Raw genomic sequence first — 6,274 nt, 5'->3', positions numbered from 1 at the left:
AAGTGCTGGCTGGGGAAAGGGTAAGACAGACAGACAGACAGACAGACAGACAGACAGACAGACAGACAGACAGACAGAGGGAAAGTAAAGAAGTAGTAGGACCGACCAGTGGCGCCCTCCAACCATCCATTAACCAACTACAATCTAATGATAGTTTTAGTTTTAGTAAGAGTTTTACAGCACTCGCAACACAATAAGGTCATATAAGTGCCCAGATGCTATATAGGAGGAATGAAGGAGCAAACCACACCAGAGCACCCGCCAACCACCCACATCTAACAATTGAAATAGAAGCTTCATCCACACCATAGCCAACAGTGATTGAAACCAGGCTAAAACTGGGCCCCCAAACCAACCATCAAACAGGGGGGGGATGAAAAAAAAAGAAAAGAAAGAAAGAAACCGAGTCAAAGGGAAGAAAATCCCTCCTCAGCTGCCCCCAACTTTCTGCCACTGGTTGCAAAACAGACTCGAGATACGACCGGCTCAACACAGGAATTGCAAAGATTTCGGTAACAACAGCAACAACATCACCACCAACAACAACAACAATAATAATCAGTCCTTATTTATACGACTTGCAAATATATGGGACTATAAGCAGACAATGATGCTCAGCATCGAGTCTTTTCGAAATATTTCAACAACATCTGGCGGCCGGTGTGTGTGACAACTTACGCGTTTGACCGGAGGAAACAAACAAATGAGAGGCATCGTGATGAAATCAGGCGCTCGTCAAAATAATGGAATCAAAGAAATTGACCTTTTTCTTCCCATTCAGCAAATTTTTTGCCATATTTCCTTTTTTTGGCTTAACACCTTTTACATCCATATAAAAACCGATTTCTGCATGGATTTTACTGAAAAACATTGATTAAAGACACAAAAAATGTATGTTTTCAGTTTCCAAGGACTCTCAATCTATGGAAATTGCCAAACTTTGGTGCTATTTTCTCACTAACTTTACCTCTGACCTCCCTCAATGGCAAATATTTCGACTTCTATTCAACAAAGATGGATATTTTTTTTTCACCAAAAGCAAGGCAATGGAACAGGCTTTAAGATGATACCAATAACTTCTATTGCCCAAAAATAGACGAGCGCCCAATTCCATCACGCGGAGACACAAATAATTCAGTGGAGTCTGCTTAAACCCAACACAGCAGTGAACCAAAAGAAATTAAAGTCCCACATTTTTTTCCGCTTCTGTTTGAGCAATCTTTCTTAACTGAAATTCCGGCATCACAGCAGAAAATCCAGCGGTCTTGTAGAATTAAGTTTAAGCAGACCTCACTGTATGTCATCAGTATCCAGGATGGACTGTGGTGAGGCTATGGGGTGATGCAATGTGGGGGGGGGGGGGGGGGGGGGTTAAATCTACGGCGAGTACCAGACATCACCAACAATATAAGTCATGTCAAATTCACAACATCTAAATCCTTGTGAATGTTTTCTGGCCAGATTTGCATAAAATGCTTTGCAAAGGTAAAAAATACATCTGATAATCTTATATATATAATATATATATATATATATAACATGATATATAACATGATATACATCATCGCCATCATTCAACATTGTAGTATGTCAACAATTTTTAAAAAAAAAGAAAATCCAGTATGTTGTCGTAGAGTTGGATGAGGCGCATCTTTCGGTCTTAATCTCACTCCTCTTCTTAGAACAGTGACAAGTTTGTTTGTTTTAGCAGAGGTTTTACGGCGCTCGCAACTGCATAAGTTCATACGAGCACCAAGCGACAGGTTTAGACGAATTAAACGTAGTGTATTAAGAATTTCGTGATGACCGAAATAAAAGTGGGGGTTTTTTTCTTCTTCAGAAAACCACTTACTTTTGACATACCAAAATCATGAATGGCAGCGTAGATATATATATATATTCATATGAGTGTGTGGTGGTAGTTGTAGATATAATATCTATATATAAATATAAATATAAAGGTGACAATTTCAAACAGTAAGAAATCTTCACCTGATTAAAGTAATACAAGCTATATATAAGTATACGGGAAAGACAGTGCAATGTCGTGTGACCTTCCACCTCAAGGTCGCGTGCAATTTCATGTGACCTTTGACCTTGGGGTCAACTGATTATGTATGTGGGGCGGGTGGGGAGCTGCAAGAAGCCAGCGCTGGCACACACCACAACGCAACAACACTGGCAAATCATCCAAACACTTTCACTCATCATAGCAAAAATGGTCGCTTTTGAGCACAAGGGGGCTATCCCGAAAAATGATGTTTTGAGAAAATCGAAGGTAAAGTTTTTGCCCCTTGTTCAGCATCTTTAAAAGACAAGGAGAGTTTTCTCTATAACCAAACAAATATACGCACCAATAAAACCAAACTTCTCCTACAGGTAGGACAATACCCACTTGTGGTGTAGGTCAAGATTTCACAATATCTCCGAAATCTGGGTTAGCCCGCTTGTCCTTAAAAACGACCAAATAAACCCCTGTGAACCAAGTGGTTTAGTTTCAGATTTAGTCAGAGTTTTACAGTATAGCACTTCACAATAACACAAACACACGTCATATAAGGGCCGAAGATTAGAATTACAGTTGTTTCTAGAGGGTGTTGTTTCTAGAGGGTGTTGTTTCTAGAGAGTAACATACAAACAAAAAAAGACAGAAGGAGGGGAGAAAAAGACAACAGAGATTTGATAGGAAAGAAGGAGCAAACCACATCTGAGCCCCCACAAACCACCCATGAATCTAGTGTGATTTCTACACACACCCACAAATCCTGTCTGTTCCGGTTATCATTACATGCAATCCAACATTCGATTTTTGATCAAGATTGCAGTCAGTCACATTCTTAAGTTTAATCTTTACTTTTGACTTTTTCATCCTCTGTTACCATTACCGGTGAGTGTGGAGAGGGGGGAGAGGGTATTCTGTGCTCCGTAGGGCAACTCTGCAGCTATATCAGTTTAGTTTTTAGTAAAGTATTACGGCACTCGCAACTGCATAAGGCAGCTATTTCAGACAAGTCACACACACATACCAACAAGTTCACAGTATCAAAGGACAATCAAAGTTTCATTGCTTGTTTGGTAGTGTAAAGAGAAGTACATCGACAAGCCAATGGTCATGTAGTAGAGAGCGAGGAGAGAGTGAGATAGACAGACAGAAACAACGAAGGAAAAGAAAAGTAGTACGGCCTACTAGTGGCACCCTCCAACCGCCCACCAACACAATCAATCGTACGACACATTCAAACCACCAAACAAGCAAACATCGTCAGAGATAGGAGTACAAGAATGCTGCAGCGCTATTTGCATCTTTGGCATCTTTTTTGCAGAATGAAAACGATTGAATACTCTTGTCTTATATCAACAAACGTGCCCCCGGGGTTTTATGCACCCCGCATAATTTAGCAAAATTTGATCATTTTTTTGCATAATTTCTTATTATTTTCCTTTGTCATTCTTTCTTAAAACCAACAGAATCGTATAATTTCACATTTTTTGGCTCAGTTTGCATAATTTCTTAACTTTCTTTGCTTAAAACCGCGGGGACAGACGCTGAACAGTCGGAGAAAGCACAGGTGGGGCAGCAGGGAGGGAGGGGAGGGGGGGGGGGAAGAGGGGCAAGGGGGGGGTGTCGTCATTCAAAAGAACAACTGGCGTAGCGTCAGTGGGAGGTGCAACAACGCCCCAGTTTGTGAAGCCATCAACACCGGTGTCAGAACCAGCCTGCCCCGGCTCAGAGGGAAATAAAACATCCTGGCAGTCGGGGAGAAAGAGACGGAGAACCTCCATGACCGTACCCTCCACACGGGAGCTCAACTATGGGGCTGTTCTAATATAATCTTACATCTACTCTCTGTTCATCTGTTCAAATATAATCTTACACCTATTCTCTGTTCAAATATAATCTTACACCTATTCTCTGCTCTAATATATATAATCTTACACCTATTCTCTGTTCTAATATATATAATCTTACACCTATTCTCTGTTCTAATATATATAATCTTACACCTATTCTCTGTTCTAATATATATAATCTTACACCTATTCTCTGTTCTAATATATATAATCTTACACCTATTCTCTGTTCTAATATATATAATCTTACACCTATTCTCTGTTCTAATATATATAATCTTACATCTATTCTCTGTTCTAATATATATAATCTTACACCTATTCTCTGTTCAAATATAATCTTACACCTATTCTCTGTTCAAATATAATCTTACACCTATTCTGCCGTTCCAAGGCAGAGCGACGTATCTGCACTTTTCATGATTTTGAGTTACGTCGCGCTGCCATTGGAAATATGGGCATGGCCCTTCAGTTACGTCTGTTTGCCACAGTGAAATATCCTATTTGTAGTGCAGGTACGTCATCCTGCCTTTGACACAAGATGCAGAATTTAAACGAAGATGAAAAAAATTAATAATTTTGCAGATACGTCGGTCTGCCTTAGCACGGCAGTATTTTGGGACTTTTTGCTCGCCCCCTACACTTTTCTTACATTTGCCTTTCCCATCTCGTAATATTACATTGTTCACTTATAATAATAATAATAATAATTATAATAATAATAATAATAATAATAATATGACATTTAAACAGCGCAGCTCAAATCCATGTTACAATCACTGTTCTACGCGCTCTTCATAATATTCATGAATAACATGCATTCACACACATAATAATATATGCAGTTCTACATTCACCCAAAAAAAAATAACCGAGTAAATCATTCAAGCAAAGCATTGCATACACTCATTCTTCTTAATATGGGAAAAATGGAGACTCATGTCAATGTCAAAAGCGCCTTAATTTAAGAAAAAAACCCAACAAATTAGAGCGGAATTTTGATAAAGTCAACACCTCAGGACCGAAAAAGACTGTAATATTACATTGGTTCAGCGCCACCCCCCCCCCCCACCCCCCCACCCCCGCCCACTTCTCTTACAGGAACCAACGACATTTCCCTCCCTCCCCACCCCCTTCCAGTGTTAGTGTAGTTTTATTAAGAGTTTTACTGCACTTGCAACACAATAAGGTCATATAAGTGACGAAGAATAGAGGTGTTACAAGAGAGTAACAAACACAAAATAGAAGAAGGGGAGATACAGAAGACAGACGTTTGCTAGGAAATAAGAAGCAAACCAGACCAGGGCACCCACCAACCACTCACCAGTAAAAAATGTACACACGTACACAGATACAAAAAACATAAGTACAGTCAAACCACAGACACCTGTCAACTCTTTTCCGTCAAAGTAGGCGGCCATCTTGGACAACTGTGAGTGTACACACAAATTGACTGCTCTGAATAAAACGCTGCCATTACGTTGTGTGAAAAGTAACGTACCAGCGAGTCTTACGCTAAGCAGTCAAAAAACAGATATCCAATCTATTTATATATATATATATAAAAAGAACAAAAATACAGTAGTAGAGATTGTCCGTCTTAAGCACAAGAATATATATATATATATATAAATATAAGTAGTACAGTTCTGTTCTGTATAGCATGGCTCTGAGTGGGCTTTCTGGAGGGGTATACCTGACCTCCTCTCAGAGAGAGGAAAACAGAGGTGAACAAATTCTTTCTTTGTACAATCCAAGAGTTTTTAGTCAGTTTTAGTAGAGGTTTTACGGCGCTCGCAACAGCATAAGGTCACATGAGCGCTAGAAGATGATTAGAGGTGCTACAAGAGAGCAACAAACATAAAAAAGAAGGAGGGGAGATAAGAACGACAAATGTTTGATAGGAAAGAAGAAGCAAAACACACCAGAGCACCCGCCAACCACCCACTTCTACTGTTTTACTGTTTTCAGTTCGATTAGACCCGTGACATATCCAGTCCCTGAAACACGGAACATGATACAGCCAGAGAATTCTGCACTGCTACGTATGTATGCTTGGGGCTACACTACTGTACATGACGCAGAGCACCCTTAATGCTGGGGCACAAGACACGCACGTGTCAAGCACATTTGACGACACACTACACACGAATGCCAAGAGCCGTGCCCGATGTTCCAGCATAGAGGTAAAATGAGCAAGTGTCCAGATTTTTACAAGTGTGTACAGGAGTTTTGTTTTGAACAACGCACAAGTGTGTTTGGCTCTCCAGAGTAGGAGAAGCAAAAAGATGTCTTCAACAATAATGTTTGTATTGTCGTATATTGTCGTGAAGACTGCCCTCCACTGGACACCCGAAGGACGTCGCAAAAGGGGCAGACCCAAAGTGACGTGGAGACGCACAGTAGAGTCTGAAATGAAGTC

The sequence above is a fragment of the Aplysia californica genome, unplaced genomic scaffold (assembly GCF_000002075.1).
Source record: "Aplysia californica isolate F4 #8 unplaced genomic scaffold, AplCal3.0 scaffold01106, whole genome shotgun sequence".
Classification (NCBI taxonomy): Eukaryota; Metazoa; Mollusca; class Gastropoda; order Aplysiida; family Aplysiidae; genus Aplysia; species Aplysia californica.
Note: the sequence above shows the minus strand (reverse complement) of the source record.